General features: G+C 33.5%; 1 pseudogene; it reads right to left on the bottom strand.

Moving 5' to 3' along the window:
• Positions 1 to 5,268: 5,268 nt before the first annotated feature.
• LOC116667996 lies at positions 5,269 to 7,758 on the bottom strand (annotated as a pseudogene).
• Positions 7,759 to 16,977: the final 9,219 nt, after the last annotated feature.

Raw genomic sequence — 16,977 nt, 5'->3', positions numbered from 1 at the left:
CTTCTTCCTATTTTCTTTCTTATTCTCTTTGTGCCTCATCGTTAGAAATTGCCCTATATCCATCTTTCTATTTCATGACTATTGTCTACATTTTTCTGTAGCAAAATCTGTTGTTTAATTCATCAACTAATATTTTAAAACTTCTTTTCTTTCATTTCTAGAAGTTTTATTTACTTTTGAATTTGCCTGATCATTTTGACTGTCTTTTGTTTATTGATAATTTTTAAATATCATGTCACTAATTTACTTTTTTTTTATTCTTTATCTGATCTTCTAGTATATGAAGTTCCTGGAGGTCTAAATTTGTTGCCATTTTGCTGACTCTTACTCATAGTACCTTTTTTCCTTGTGTGTTTGGTATTGTGAGTTCATATAATTTATTGAATGCAATATATAGAATCACGAAGGTCTAAATTAGTTTTGCTTTCCTCCGAAAAGGATTTCTACTTACTTCTAATAATAGCCAGGGATGGTATAAGTGTGAGACCATTTTTTAGCCCCATTCATCAACTCTGTTTAATTATCACAGTCTCAAATTCAGCTGTTTTACTTTGGGACAGGATCCACATTTTGCCTTCCAATAGTAGTGTTGGTATTGGCATTTAACTCCAGTGGAACCTCCACTTCAGAATTTACTAACCCCTCACAATTCAGGTTTCACATTACTGTGTCTGTATTTTGGCTCTTGGAAATTTCTTTCACTTTACTGAATGTCCAGCAAAGCTTCAAAAAGAATGCTGGTTGTGTTTTATCTAGGTTGCCATTATAATGTAGTAGGAAAGCCCTTTAGAGTGTATAATCCAAAATTTTGCTGGAAGCAGATCTTTCATGTATTCATTTTTTCAGAAGAATTGAATGATGTATTTCATTCCAAAAATTTTTATTTTGATTGTGAATATATTAAATGTACAAGTTAATAAAAGGAGAAATAGCATTTTTCTATGCTTATATAAGATATTTTTTCCTTTGAATCAGTTTCTTTTATATCCATCTGGTTTATGCTTTTCAACATAATTCTTACATTTCTCATCAAGTTCATAACTAGACGTTTTTTGGATTTTTTTTTCCTCATGAAGCTTCTTTTTTTAATTGAAGTATAGTTGGTTTACAATGTGTTAATTCCTGGTTTACAGCATACTGATTCAGTTATACATATATACATATATGTTCCTTTTCATATTCTTTTTCATTATAGGCTATTACAAGATCCTGAATATAGTTCCTTGTGCTGTACAGTAGGACCTGGTTGTTTATGTTTTTTATATAGTAGTTGGTATCTGCAAATCCTGAACTCCCAATTTATCCCTCCACTAATTCCCACCCCCAGTAACCATAAGTTCATTTTCTATGTCTGTGGTCTGTCTCTGTTTTGTAAATAAGTTCATTTGTGTCACTTTTTAGATTCCACATATAAGTGATATCATATGATATTTTCTTTCTCTTTCTGGCTTACTTCATTTAGTATGACAATCTTCAGATCCATCCATGTTGCTGCAAATGGCATTGTTTAATTCTTTTTTATGGCTGAGTGGTATTCCATTGTGTATATATACCACAACTTCTTTATCAGATTGATTTTCTTTAATCCATTTTTTATGGTGATTGTCATCATAATGGTTTTATTATTACATACAGTAAAACTTTGTAATTGTGCATATTTATTTTGAAACCAACTACCTTAGTAAAGTTGCTTGTTTCTAAAAATCTTCAGGTGCTTCTCTTAGATAGTCAATCATATTATCTGCAAATAATAATACTTTTGCCTCTTCCTTTCCACATTAGTACCTTTTATGTTGTACTTTTCTTTTGTCAGAATTCACTCATTAGCTATGACTATCACAAACCTTCATGTTCTTGCACCAAAACTTTCCAAGATATATCTATGTAGCATATATTAATATTGGGAATAAAACAACTGACTAAAATTATCTGTGAGTATGTGTTTTAGTACTTTAGATGCTATTAGAAGGGCATGCTATGCCTACAAGTTGTTTTTAGATTTGTTTTATTTTTGGACCCATCTTCCAAGTGAGTAAATTAGTTGCATCCTGAATTTGATATCTAGAGAGTCTCATGAGTTGGAATCTCAAAAAAGTATCCTATTCTTTACTCAAAAATGCACAATATCAAAAAAAATGCACCATGTCAAATGATTTTAATGTTTTCAGTAATGTCTAAGTCTCTTTTATGCACTGAAAGGGGTGTCTTCATTTTCAAGAGCACTGTTAAGTAACTCTGTATATTTCTTTTCTCTAGAGTAATGTGGTGTTCTTTAACCTTTATAATTAATTCCTATTTCCCAACCCTTTCATCATTTTCATTACTATCCTGTAAGCTTTCTCTAAAAGCCCTGTTTTTCTGAGGTTATGGAGGTTATTGTTAGCTCACAATTGGTCTAATAAGTATCTGCCCACTGTAAAGAGGGATAATTACAAATTGTTTGCCACATATTGCCTTATACTTTTGGATGCTAGTATTTTATTTGCATTTTAGCAGCCTTAATTCATTTGATTTATTTTCAGGTTGTGATACTTTGTTCTTTAAACCTTTTCAGTCATAATTGCATATAAGTTGTGTTCAATAAGAAGGACCTCTTCTTTTCTTTGTATAAAGTATTACTAGACCTTTATAGAAGAAGGAAACCATTATATATTGTGTATGGATTTTAGCTAACACTCTCTGCACATAATCTCTTTTGACAATATATAGTGGATAACATGGGCATGTTGACTTGATAATTAAGTCAGGCCTTAAAAAACAGCAAATTCTGAGAAACCATCACAACCAAGAGGAGTCCAAGGAGACATGATAACTAAATATAATGTGGTATCCTGGATAAGATCCTGGAACAGAAAGAAGACATTAGGGGAAAATGGAGAAAACCTGAGTAAACTATGGACTTTACTTAATAATAATGTATCAATATTGTCTCATTAATTATGACAAATGTACCATACTAATAATTTAAGATGTTAGTAATAGGGGAAACTGGGAGTGAGATATATATCTCTCTCTACTATCTTTGTAATAATTCTGTATATCTAAAACTGTTATATAATGAATAGTTATTTAATAAATTTCTAAAAAGCTAATAGTAGGACTTTGTTTCTTTTACATTTAGTATATAAATGACTTTCTTGGACAATCATTGATAGTGTTCCAGTCAAGTTTGACTAAGAAAAATGAGAAGACATAGCTAACTTGTTTAAAAAGATAATCAGGATTTTAAAAGATCCAACAGACTGGAATGGTAGACTCACCTTCAATAAAATGCATTTCACTAGGTTAAGTTATTTTGAATTTATGTCCAAAAATCAATTGCATAAGTACATTATGTTTGTTACCTGCAGCGTATGTGAAAAAAAAAAAAACTTAGAGACTTTATTTTATGATAAACCTGATGTGAATCTGTAAATTTTTGCTGTAGAAAAAGTCAATATTCATCTACATTAACAGTGTCTACAATGAAAAGTAATGTTTCTACTCTATTATAGCCAAAATAGTCATTGAATATAGAGTTTGGTTTGGGAGTGATGCTCTTTAAAATATACAAGACAGATTGGAGCATGTCTAGAGGAGAAAAAGTAGAAATGTGAGGAAACTCCACTGTGTACATGAAGAAATTTTGAAGGAAATGGAATGTTTAACTTGAGTGAGGGGAAATTAGAATATAATTGGTTTCTTCACATATTTGAAGAGTAGCAATGTAAAAGAAAAATGAGATTAATTTTGTGTGACTTCAAAAGATAGGCTAGAAATAGAATAGAAGCTTGAAGGAGACAGATATCAGAAAAAAAACTTAATTTCTGAAAATAAAATTGTCTCAATGTGAGTTCCCTGTCACTGGAGGTATTCAAGTATAATCTCTGATAATTTGTTGAAGATTTCATCAGGAATTCAAGTATTTATAGGGATTTTTAGAAAAATGTAGTTAATGCTCTTTGCCTTTATTTTTTTTTTTTTGACATTTCATTCCATTAAAAACTTTCAAAATAATTATTATTTTCTGATACCAGTTAATCTTCTAAAGACTTCACATTAGGCATTAGGGAAGCAGCATAGCATACAATGGATAAGATCATACATTGCTTTTAGAGTAATTATCTGGGTTCAGGTCTGGTTCTCCCACTTACTAGCTTTATGACCTGGGGCAAGCTGCTTAACTTCAGTGTGCTGGAGGTTTTACCCAGTCTAAAGCGACATGTTTTTTCTTATCTGTAAAATAAGGATAATAGTACCTACCTCATGAGATTATTATAAGGATTTAATAACTTCATATTTGTAAAGTGCTTATAATAGTAACTGCTACTTTGTAAGCATTATAAAAGTGTTGTTAAAAAATAAGGAGGATTTTTAGTGCAAGTTTTAAGAGGCTCTAGGGTTAAGACTGAACTCTGTATTTTATGTGGTGCATTTTCATGTTAAAATACAGTTTTTCTTTTAATTTAGAACTTTTGGTGTCATTTTGTTATATTTTAAATAAGAAGGAATCTTTTTAAGCCACAGTTTTAAAATAATAAATCTAACAAGATCAGTAAACTAATGATCCTCTGCTATGTAGTGTTTATAAATTAAAATCTTAATTACTTTATATTATTTTCCCCCCACATTTACTCTACATTAAGTTTAAATTCCACAGTGTTTCTTTTCTAACTTATTTTAAAGCCTGCCTTTCATCACTTTCTTTTTGCTCACCCCAAATACGATGATACCCTTGCTTAATCAACTTAACTTATGCATCTGGAATTGCAACATAAAGGTCCCAAAACAGCACATGAGAAACTATGATTTATATTTAATGTGTTACAGGTGGCTTCTCAGGAAAAATGCTTATTTCTTGTGTCATTAAAATGATAAATTTCTAAATCCTCAAATTGCATTTCTGTTAAAAGCTTACTGTAGTGCATTTTCTTCCAAATTTAGTTTTGCATACACATTCCCAAATAATACTTTTGACCTTGTATTTACAAGAGCAAATTACCATTAAAATCCTAGTAGAAGTAGATGAATATTAGCAAATTCAGCAGCAGGATTTCTGGCTATTAAAACATCATAAGTTATTTAGACTAAACTATACCGGATTTTATAACCTGTTCTCTAAATTTTCTGCTAAGAATTTTATATCAGATCACTATCAAAACCAGTTAGAATGTAATGGATGAGGCAATCTCAAATATAAATTACACCAAAATAATCAACTGTTACAGATTTTATTTTATTTTTTATAGTGAAAAAATTTATATTTAGAAATAGCCAGCTGGCCTCAGTTTAGATGATTCCAATTTTATTGGCAACATCCAAAGCATCATAGTCAGGTGCCAGTTGTACCTATGCCTTCTTCTCTCCATCAGGCCTGATCAGGGTGTTGACCTTAGCCATGTCACTGTCATAGAGCTTCTTCACAGCTTGTTTGATCTGGTGCTTGTTGGCCTCAACATCCACAATGAACACAAGTTATGTTGTTGTCTTCTGTCTTCTTCATGGCTGACTCAGTGGTCAGGGGGAACTTGATGATGGCGTAGTGGTCAAGATTGTTTCTCCTAGGGGCACTCTTCCAAGGATATTTGGGCTGCCTTCTGAGCCCCAGTGTTTTGGGCCTCGGAAGGCGGGTGACATCCGGATTTTCTTTTTTTTTTTTTGTAACTGTGGACACTGTTCGGCACTGCTTTCTTGGCCTTCAAAGCCTTTGCTTTGGCTTGGGCTTTGGGAGAGGCAGGAGCTTCCTTCTTCACTTTTGGAGCCATCTTCATGAAAAGGAACTGTTACAGATTTTAATATGTAATCTGGTACATTGATTTTTGACAGGTTGGTGGCCAAATTGTATCTTTTGTGTATTTTAGCTTCAGTTTCTAATTTAAAAAGAAAAAGGTTTGCAATGAAATACATGCAATACCATGTCCTGAAAATGCATTTGATTATACCTTTGTAAATTAATTTTTTACAATTTAAAAGTTATTTTAAAAATGAATATAAGGACCAAAAACATGGTTTCCAGTGAGCTTTCGTGTGATACTGAAAATATCTTTTGTGGATTTAAAGACAAAGTATGTTTTGTACTGCAATAATACTGAGGCTGAATTTTTAGGTACACCTGCACAGACTGTCAATTAAATGCCCATCATTTTGATACAAGATCATTAATCCTGTATAACTCTGATATTTTAGGAAAACACTCTTTTGTTAATGAATAAATGAAGATGGTTGTTTTCAAAATTTTCATTATGAGAAATGAACTTTAAAAGTGCTATAAAGACAGTCAGTTCTACACTTTCTGATGTTTAATGCCATTGTATTCCTGATGAATGACCATATGAATGAGCTATGCTAGCCTGATTTGCCCATTTTTATTTCTCTCTTGGTTTCTCTTAAGGAAGGATTGTAGATCTACTGATTGTTGGGTCTGCCTTGGGCAAAATCATTTGTCCCCTATTTAAATCACTTAGCTACTAAAATTGTTTCTGGAAATATTAACAACTTTTTATGTTTGAATGTCTCCCTGAAGGAAGTAAATTTAGTGCCATCCTTGTAGTGTTCAAGTCAGAAATTATGGAGTTGTGTAATTTAAGCCTGGACCATAAAAAAGCCCCAGAGTCTACCACTAAACATGTAGAAGAAACTCAATACTGTAGCCTACTAGTGTTTTCCCTAATTGTTCTCTTATTCAATTAGTTACAGAAATTTTTATTGTGCCTAATTTATGTCAGACTCTATGCTATGTATTAATAATTAAAAAAACAAAAATGGTTGCTCTCAAGGATTTTACAATTTAGTGAGATTTGAAATATAGTTTGTTTAAAATACTGTGGTAGGGTACTAAAAGAAAATAGCTGAGAGGTACCTATTTGTGCTTGAGATGGCCTGGGAAGTTTTTTTAGATGAGACACTGATTGAATTCAGACTTAAAATTTTGTGTAAATTAGTAGGAGAAACTGGGGTAGGATAAGAGGATAAAAGGTTTATTTCAGTCAGAGAATAGCATTTGCAAGGGCAGAGTTTCAAGAGTGTGTGGTATATTATAAAAAAACACTAAATATTTAGATATGACAAGTAAACAGGAGTCTATTGGTAGGATGAAGAAACATTTCTGGAAAGGCAAGATCCAGGTTAAGAAGTGTCTTCAATAAGATCCTATCGTTTAAGGTTTTATTCTGAATATGACACATGGTCAAGCTGTTAAATGGTAGCTATACTACCGTTTTTCATTGAACTATAACATACATATAGCAATATACATTATGTACAACTCTACAACTTTTATTTTTCAATCATCCAGATTAGGATGTAGAACATTTATAGCACCTCAGCTTCTCTCATGCTTCTTCTCTTTCTATAACCACCTCTCACCAGGGTAACCGATATTCTAATATATATTATCATGGATTAGTTTTGCCTATTCTTGTACTCTATTTAGACCCTCTTCTTTCATTCAATATAATATTTCTGAGATTCATCCATGTTAATTAATGTAGTACTAGATGTTTCTTTCACTCAAGATTCATGCATGTTAATGCATGTACTACTAATTGCTGTGTAGTCTCTTGTATGATTGTGAGTTTTATGTATTACAGGTATATTCCCTTCCTCCGTAGATTTTTTTTCTTTTTTTACTTTTCTGTGAATTTGTGATATATCATAATAAAAAAGGTTTGAATTATTTTAGAAATACTGAGATTAAGATGACTGTGGAGCAAATGACAAATGCTGGAGAGGCTGTGCAGAAAGGGGAACTCTCCTACACTGCTGGTGGGAATGCAGTTTGGTGCAGCCACTATGGAAAACAGTGTGGAGATTCCTCAAAAGACAGGAATAGACTTACCATATGACCCAGGAATCCTGCTTCTGGGCTTATATCCAGAAGGAACCCTACTTCAGGATGACACCTGCACCCCAATGTTCATAGCAGCACTATTTACAATAGCCAAAACATGGAAACAGCCTAAATGTCCATCAACAGGTGACTGGATAAAGAAGATGTGGTATATTTATACAATGGAATACTACTCAGCCATAAAAACTGACAACATAACGCCATTTGCAGCAACATGGATGCTCCTGGAGAATGTCATTCTAAGTGAAATAAGCCAGAAAGAGAAAGAAAAATACCATATGAGATCACTCATATATGGAATCTAAAAAACAAAAACAAAAACAACAAAAACAAACACAAACAAACAAAAAACAAAGCGTAAATACAAAACAGAAATAGACTCATAGACATAGAATACAAACTTGTGGTTGCCAAGGGGGCAGAGGGTAGGAAGGGATAGATGGGATTTCAAAATTGTAGAATAGATAAACAAGATAATACTGTATAGCACAGAGAAATATATACAAAATCTTATGGTAACTCATAGAGAAAAAAATGTGACAATGAATATATATATGTTCATGTATAACTGAAAAATTGTGCTGAACACTGGAATTTGACACAACATTATAAAATGATTATTAATCAATAAAAAATGTTAAAAAAAAAAAAAAGATGACTGTGGACCATCCAAGTGGGACTGTCTAGGCCACAGGTATAGATTTCGGAGTATATTTGACACTTGGCATGCATTTTCTCTGATTTTCCACTAGTCTTCCTGGCCCTTGGCTACTTTCTCAGCCCCAGCTACTGCCTCCATGAGCAACTGTACAGACTCCAATTATCCAAGTGGTTTCACAACTGAATCTTGAAGTCTCTGGCTCCTCCCACAAATTCCAGACTCAGATGAAGGAGCATGCCACAGGGTATGATATCTTGCTTATCCAGAATGTATAGGAGAGGCCAAATTCTGGAAAGTAGGGTAATTAACTCTGTGAGGGACAAACCTTGACAATGGGAGACAGGACACAGGAGTGGCCAGCCAGTAAATTCTCCCTTTATCCTTCTCCAATAGACTTTTCTGAGGCACGGTGTTCCACCCTGTTTGGGTAAGTTTCTGGCTATATAATTTTGAGAAGTTATGGTCAGTTTAGTAATGTCCCATATTATATTTGCTACTAACTTTTCCCTACCTCACTGCCCTTTCTCCTCACTCTTTCATTAGCACTTCAGCTTTGCCTCAGGATTTGTTTTCCAGAGAACTCAGGCACAGCCTGTTAGTAGCCTTTTCTTCTCACCTTTATGCACTCTAAAGTATCCAATGTCATTTTCAGGTCATGTTAAAATGCTGCCTCATCTATTTTACTTCCTGGATTCTTTCTCTCACTCAACTCTCAAAGAACTTTTCCCCTTCCTTTTTTATGATACTTATCATTTTCTACCTTACAATCTAATGGTAGCCTTTTAACTAAACAAACCGAACCTGGTACAGTGCTAAAAGAAAGTAACTTTATCCTTTCCCATTGATTCCTTCAAGACTGCTCTCTCAACTTTTTCTTCCCTATCCCTGGATGATACCTCAGGAGGTTTTGTAGCATTGCAGGTCACTTTTAGTAATTAAAAAACAAATCCCTAAGTCAAATAAATAAAGCCTCTTTTTTGAAACTAAAAAAAAGTCCAGGTCAAATTCTCCTACTTCAAACTCTCATACAATTTAAAACTTCTCTTTTACCCAGCTTGACCTCTGTCAGATGTAAAACTTTGTGATGAAGAGAGTAACTAACGTAACTGAATTTTTTCTACTTTACCACTTGCACTTTCACTCCCCCTTCCCCATTCACTAGACTATATCTAGACTGGAAAAAGGGAGAGGGAGGAGAGATAAGAAGCAGAAAAAGCTCACTTAACTGATATAGTTATATTCTGCCTTCAGGGTCTTCCTTATGGCTGTTACACAACCATTGGCTCTGTCTTTCATAGAGCATTTTGGTGGGCTTTTTTCAAAGACCCTTCTTTCCAATTCTCTTTATAATAATGTCTCTTGCAGCTTACTGATTACAACTTCCCTTAACCTTAGTTTTTGACATTCCACCTACCTGTTGAGGTCATTAAATGTTAAATTTCATTATTCAGGGACCCTCTGAATTCCTCAATACCTATACCAGAATTCAGGGTGTGGCACAAAGCTCTCAGCTTTTGGGATTATTTCCTCTCTCTTGCAAAACTCACTATTTTACCACAAAAATCTTCCTTGGGACCATCAGGAGTAATCTTGTGATGCCATTGTTCCAGTTTATATCAATCACTACAAAAATCCCAGATCTCTTAGATCATCCCTCTTACCCCTGAGTATAATCTCCATTAGACTATGTACATTTCGTTTCCTGACTTTTTTCCAACCTACCTCTGCCGCTCACTACCATAATAACACCCTAGACTTTGTCTTACCTATAGCTATAACCTTCCTATTATCCTGATTTCAAGCATTCTGCTCTCCAACCATCATCTGCCTTTCCACTCACTCCTTCTGGAATCCTAACTCCAACAATTCTCAAAGCCTCCTGAGAATTTTAATCTATTGCTCCTATGACCTTTTAATTGTCCTTTATCCCACTTATGACCTCAAAACATTCTTACCTAATTTAAACTCCATGGCCAATGATTGTAATTATTTCCTTCCACATATCTTCAACCCATTTGCTTGTCTCATTTGTCATATTTCTGTGGCAAAACTGGTTAAATTCAACTCTGTTTTTACCCTTTGACTACACTCACACTGCTAAATGTGATTGGAGAAAAAACACATAACTGTACTGACTGTTCTTACTTTCAGTTCATAATCACTAATCTTAAGTGGGCCCTTGAAGCTATTCAAAAATCATACTATATTACCCTAGCGTTTTTACTCTTTTACTCTCCTAGAAAACTGTTCATACCTTCTGTTCTTGAGATCTCCAACTCCTCCTCCCCCTTTCACACTTTCAGCTAGTAACTTTACTTCCTATTTTACTGCATAAGTTGAAATAATCAGAAGAGAACTTCCACAACTCCCATCACACTCTCCCGGTTTCTCTCTGACTACTCCTTCTCATTCTCCTTTGCTTGTTCCTCTTCATTTCCCTGTCCTCAAATATTGAAATGTCCCAGGAATTAAACCTTTTACTTCCTCAATTTTCTATCTAACCTGATGCTCTCAGGCATCTTAGCCAATCTAATAGCTTTAAATATCATGTATGTACTGACAAACTCCAAATTTATATCTCTGGCCAAGCCTTCTCCTCTGAACTCCAGTCTTATGTATATCCAGCTGCCTACCCATCATCTCCATCTGGATATATAATAGACATTTCATATTTTATATCTTACCCCCAACACCTACTTCTTCTACAGTGTTTCTAATCTCAGTTCTGTTTGTTCAAATCTAAAACCTTGGAGGCAAATCCTACTGGATCTTTCTTTAAAATATATTTAGAATTTGATTATTAATTACTACTTCCACTGCTACCATCCTAGTTCAAGTTATTTTAATCACCTATCCAGATTATTGTAATGACATCCTAATTGATCTCTCTGTTTCTGTCCTTGTCTTTGTTTTCCTGCTTAGCATGGCAGCCACAGTCATAGTGTTAAAATAGAAGTCAGATCATACAACCTTTCTGCTGAAAACTCAATGGTTTCTTTTCATCTCATTCAGGGTAAAAAGAGTCCTGGCAATACTCTCCAAGGTCATACATTCTCTGTCTCACTATCCCACCTACGATTTCATCTCTTCCTATTTTCTCTCACTCAGTCTATTAATCCTACTATACTAGCTTCAGTGCTCTTTGAATATGCCCATGAAAGGCATTCTTTTGCCTAAAGGCCTTTGCCTTTACTTAACCCGTGTATCAATATTGGTTCATATATTTTAGAGTTTCCTTAAACTTTACCTCATTGAGGTCTTCCATGATCGCCCTAGTTAAAATTAAAACTCTGTTAACACTCTTTTTCCCTTTGCTGTTTTATTTTCCTCAAAGCACTTACTATCTTCTAGCATACCATATATTTTATTCATACACTTTGAGTGTTATCTTGATTCTCTCTACTAGAATATAAGATCTATGAGGGTAGAATTTTTGTCTGATTTGTTCTTTACTGTATCTCTAGAGTCTAGAAAAGTGCTGAACAAATGATAGGCACCAAGAACATATTTGTTGACTACCCGTGGAATGCTAGACTTTTTACTAGATGTTGAGGTTATTACTGTGACAGACATCATTCCTGTCCTCATGGAGCATACAGCCTAGTTCAGGAAACTAACTTTAAACACAAAATTATCCAAATACATATTCAACTACAGTTATAGTAAGCACTATTAAATAAAAGTACTGGTTGGTATAAGGGCATTAAACAAGGGGCCATCTAACCTGTTCTAGGGAGTCAGGAAAGGTTTCCCTTATGAAATGATATTTAAGTTGATACCTGGCTGATGAGATAACAAAGTATAACAAGTAGAAGGAATAGCATATACAAAAGCCCTGAGGGAAGAAAAAGCTTGCCCTTTTCACAGAACTACAAAATCCCTAATGCTGTTGGAATATAGTGGTTGAGAGTATTTTCAATTTGTGTTTCTCTGAAAGCAGTTGTAGACACAGTCTTGGATGCAGGTAGTTTATTTAGGGGGCAAGTAGTTTATTTAGGAGGTAATCCCAGGAACTAGAGGGAAAAGGGGAGTAGAGTAAAATAGAAAGAGGAAATCAAATATAAGGATGTGTTATTGAGTTTTTTTGTAATCCACTCTAAAGAGACTTCAGCATTTATCCACAAACCGCACATTCTATCAATTGAGAGTTGCCCCAGATAGAGGTTAAATCCCCCACTCACTGGGACTATGCTTGCCAAATGGGCTGAGCAAGCTCCCATGGTGTCTAGAGAAGGCCTAAGAATAGAACACAGACTTACATGAATAGGACATAGGCAGTGTGAAGTGAATTGGAATGAACTAACACAGATATAGATAAAATCAAAGATGAACTGCAAATATGTGATATGGGTGATACCAGAGGTATCTGCTACAAGAGGGGAGAGTGCCATTGCTATAATAATTACTATTTTAAATTAAGAATGGAATTGCCTTGGAACATGAACAGCTAAATTTGAATCATTACATTTCAGTACTTAACTTTTTTCCTTCTGAAAATTAAATTCAGTTTTTGGTCTAGTTAGGATTCAATGAGAATTTTTATTACATTCATATTTGTTGATTGCCTATTACATGAACTGCCCTCGTGGAATTTACAGTTTATTTGGGAAGATAAGACAATTTTGTAAGATGTACCAATTGGTGAGTGATTCAACAATAAAATATACAAAATAAAGTGCCTCAAATTTAGAGACATGGAGTGTTCAGAACGGGAGAACGTTCTTAACCTCATTCTTAAAATATTAAATTGTTATTACTATAGTAAGTGGGGTATTTTGTGTATTTGATACCAGAATTGGATCATTTTGCTAATATGTTCCTCCTCTGGATGACAAAATTATTTTTAGTGAAAATCAGAAAATGAAATTAATAATCATATTGGCCAGCAAATAACTGCAGACAGTGAAAATCTCCTTTTTTTATTAAGATATAATGGACATCTAGCATCATATTAGTTTCAGGTGTACAACATAATGATTCAATATTTGTATATTTTGTGGAGTGATTACCACAATAAGTCTAGTTAACATCCATCACCACACAGAGTTAAAATTTTTTTTATAATGAGAACTTTTAAGATCTACTCTCTTAGCAACTTTCAAATATAAAAATACAGCATTAACTATAGTTACCATGCTGTATATTGCGTCCCCATGACTTACTTATTTTATAACTGGAAGTTTAAAGTTACTTTTGAGCACCTTCACTTATTTTACATATCCCCTACCCCCTGCTTCTGGCAGCCACCAATCTGTTCTCTGTATCTAAGAGTTCATTTTTTTGTATGTTTGTTCATTTGTTTAGATTCCACATATAAGTGAGATCAGATCGTATTTGTCTTTCTCTGTCTGACCTATTTCAATCAGCATAATGCTGTCGGGGTCTATCCATGTTGTTGAAAATGGCAAGATTTCCTTCTTTTTATGACTGAATAATATTCCATTGCATATATATATTATATTTTATTTATCCATTCATCTATCAGTGGAATCTAGGATTGTTTCCACATTGTGGCTATTGTAAATAATGCTGCAATAAATGTAGGGGGCATGTATGTCTTTGAGTTAGTATTTTTATTCCCTTCAGATAAATACCCAGAAGTGGAATTGCTGGATCACATTGTAGTTCTATTTTTAATTTTCTGAGGAATCTTCATACTGTTTTCCGTAGTGGCTGCACCAATTTACATTCCCACCGACAATGCACAGGGTTCCCTTTTCTCTACATCCTCGCCAACACTTGCTACTTCTTGTCTTTTTGATAACAGCCATTCTAACAGGAGTGAGATAGTATCTCACTGTGGTTTTATTTGCATTTTCCTGATGATTAGTAACATTGGACACATTTTTGTATGCCTGTTGGCCATCTGTGTGTCTTCTTTGGAAGAATGTCTACTCAAATCCTCTGTTCGTGTTTTAATCAGGTTGTTGGTTTTTTGTTCTTGAGTTGTATGAGTTCTTTATGTGTTTTGAGTATTAACCCCTTGTTAGATATATGATTTGCAAATATTTTCTCCTATTCCATAGGTTGCCTTTTTTTTTATTTATGATTTCCTTTGCTGTGCAGAAACTTTCTGGTTTGATGTAGTCTAATTTGTTTATTTTTGCTTTTGTTGACTTGCTTTTGGTGTCAGATCCAAAAAATCTTTGTCAGGACTGATGTCAAGGAGTTTACCACATATTTTCTTTTAGGAGTTTCACGGTTTCAAGTCTTATGTTCAAGTCTTTAATTGATTTAAATACTTGAAAAAAATCAACTTTTAGTTGATTTTTGTGGATGGTATAAGATAGTGGTCCAGTTTCATTTTTTTGCATGTAGCTGTCCAGTTTTCTCAACACCAGTTATTGAAGAGAGTCCTTTTCCCATTGTATATTCTTGGATCCTTTGTTGTAAATTAATTGATCATATATGCATGGGTTGAAAATCTTTTATTGAAAACAAAAAATAAAAATAATAAATAAATATTATAGTACAGGAAAAGAAAAATAAAGGATTAATTTTTTAATTAATTTATTTTTTAAAGGGGAAAGAAACTTATACTTACATAATGGTCTTTTGCAATGATGAATAACATTTTGTTTTTGAGCCTTAATGTCTGCATATTTGTCCATTACTTCATCAAAACTGGTTATCTTCACATACTCATGTTCAATAGAGAATATATCAAGATTTGTCAATCTATCTTTACTCATTGATTTAGAATTTTTTATTGACTTTAATTTTGAAATTTTTTCTTCAAGTGAAGCAATATATCTACAAATAGTTAAGAAAAGTCTTGAACAAAAGGAAAAGCTTGGCAGAGATTTACAAAAATAAATTTCATGATTGATCTTTAGCAGCTTTCAAATATTTCTGCATTTGAATTTGAAATTTTAAACACAAATAAGAACTGCATATAATTGTGTAAAATGACAGAATTGAAGAAATTCACATTCCTTTCTTCATCTTTACAATCTCTGTGTTACCATTATTTATATCAAAGTTACTGTTTAAGTGCAGATATATGTAGAAGCACAGAGGTTGGAGACAAGAATAGCATCTGTTGTGAACTCAAATTCTAAACCATTATTAACTTACTCTAAAAACAAATGTGTAGCTGAGTCTGAGTGTGTTGGAAGCTGATTCCAAATTAACTTCCATGTAGAATACAATGTTTAAATGACTTTTAAACATGCTAATTGGAAGCTTATGTATATATTATTAAAATTCACAATTGTTTAGAACTTAGACTAACAAAAGATTTGGGGAAGGGAGTATTTTATCACTGATATGGTTTAGAAGTGCTGTTGCATGGTGATAATAAAAAGCATATCTACCTTTAGTCAGTTTTATTATTGGTTTTAATTCTTTACACTTAGTTTGCTTCCTTATTGTCTTCATTCAGAGCAGACTACTCCTACTGCCCTATCCTTGGTACTCCACTAACTTTAGATAGGTTTTAAATTTTAACCTAAAATATATCCCTACTTCTGGGATTTAGACTTTAAAAACTAGTGTGTTAGGCCAACTAGGAATTTGCATGAATTTCTTTGCAGGAAGTTTGGAGAGAGAAAGAAGTTATAAAAGCAGTAGGTTAAAAAGAAAAATTGGGAATACAACATGGAGTCTGACCAAGAGAATTGGTCCAATTAATGGACTTAAGTTTGAAGCCCTTAGGTATTCTAACCAGATACGGAACAGGCTATTTTTAGAAAATACTCCAGGAGATCTTGGGTCACAATCATCATTGCTTGGTTCCCAGGTATATAAAGTGAGGAAGAGGGGCATTCTCTTCTCTTCTGCCCTAAATATTGCCCATTATTACCCAGTATTTTGGCACCTAAGGGATTTTAGTGTACTGGCACTAGCAGCTTTGGGAGCATCAGGAAATAGTGCCTGTAAAATGGACATCAGAATATTCAAGATGAGGCTCAGGACTAGAGGCAGTGCAGAGGCATCATTAAATAATTTCATAGGCAGTTGGAAGTTAAGAGATTTCACTGAAGGGAGTTGGGCAGGAGAGTATGACATGACAGATGGTAGCAGAAGGACTCTTCATGATCTTATATGAGATACTCTCAGACTTCTAGGCATAACTCAGTGAGATTTTAGAGGTGAAAGATTGGAGATATAATAATAATAATAATAATAATAATAATAATAATAATAATAATAATAATAATAATAATAATAAAATAATAATAAAAAATAAAATTTAAAAAAATTTTAGGACCTATGTATATGTAAAATTTCTTTTTCCCCCCATAGAATCATTCCAATTCTACAAACATGCTCTAGTATTCCATCTTTAAAAACCCTCCCTTGACACTAAATTCACCTTCAGTCACCATCTCATTTCTTTGATCCTTTCATAGCAAAATTTTCTAACTTGTCACACCTATTGTCCATTCTCTCTCATCTCCCATTTACTACCCTTCATCCCACTTCATTCCAGCTTCTGCTTTTATCACTTCACTTAAACTACTCTTATCAGTGTTATCAACAACTT

Source organism: Camelus ferus, chromosome 13 (assembly GCF_009834535.1).
Source record: "Camelus ferus isolate YT-003-E chromosome 13, BCGSAC_Cfer_1.0, whole genome shotgun sequence".
NCBI lineage: Eukaryota > Metazoa > Chordata > Mammalia > Artiodactyla > Camelidae > Camelus > Camelus ferus.
The sequence above is the reverse complement of the archived record's forward strand: the minus strand, read 5'-3'. Positions and strand labels throughout refer to the sequence as shown.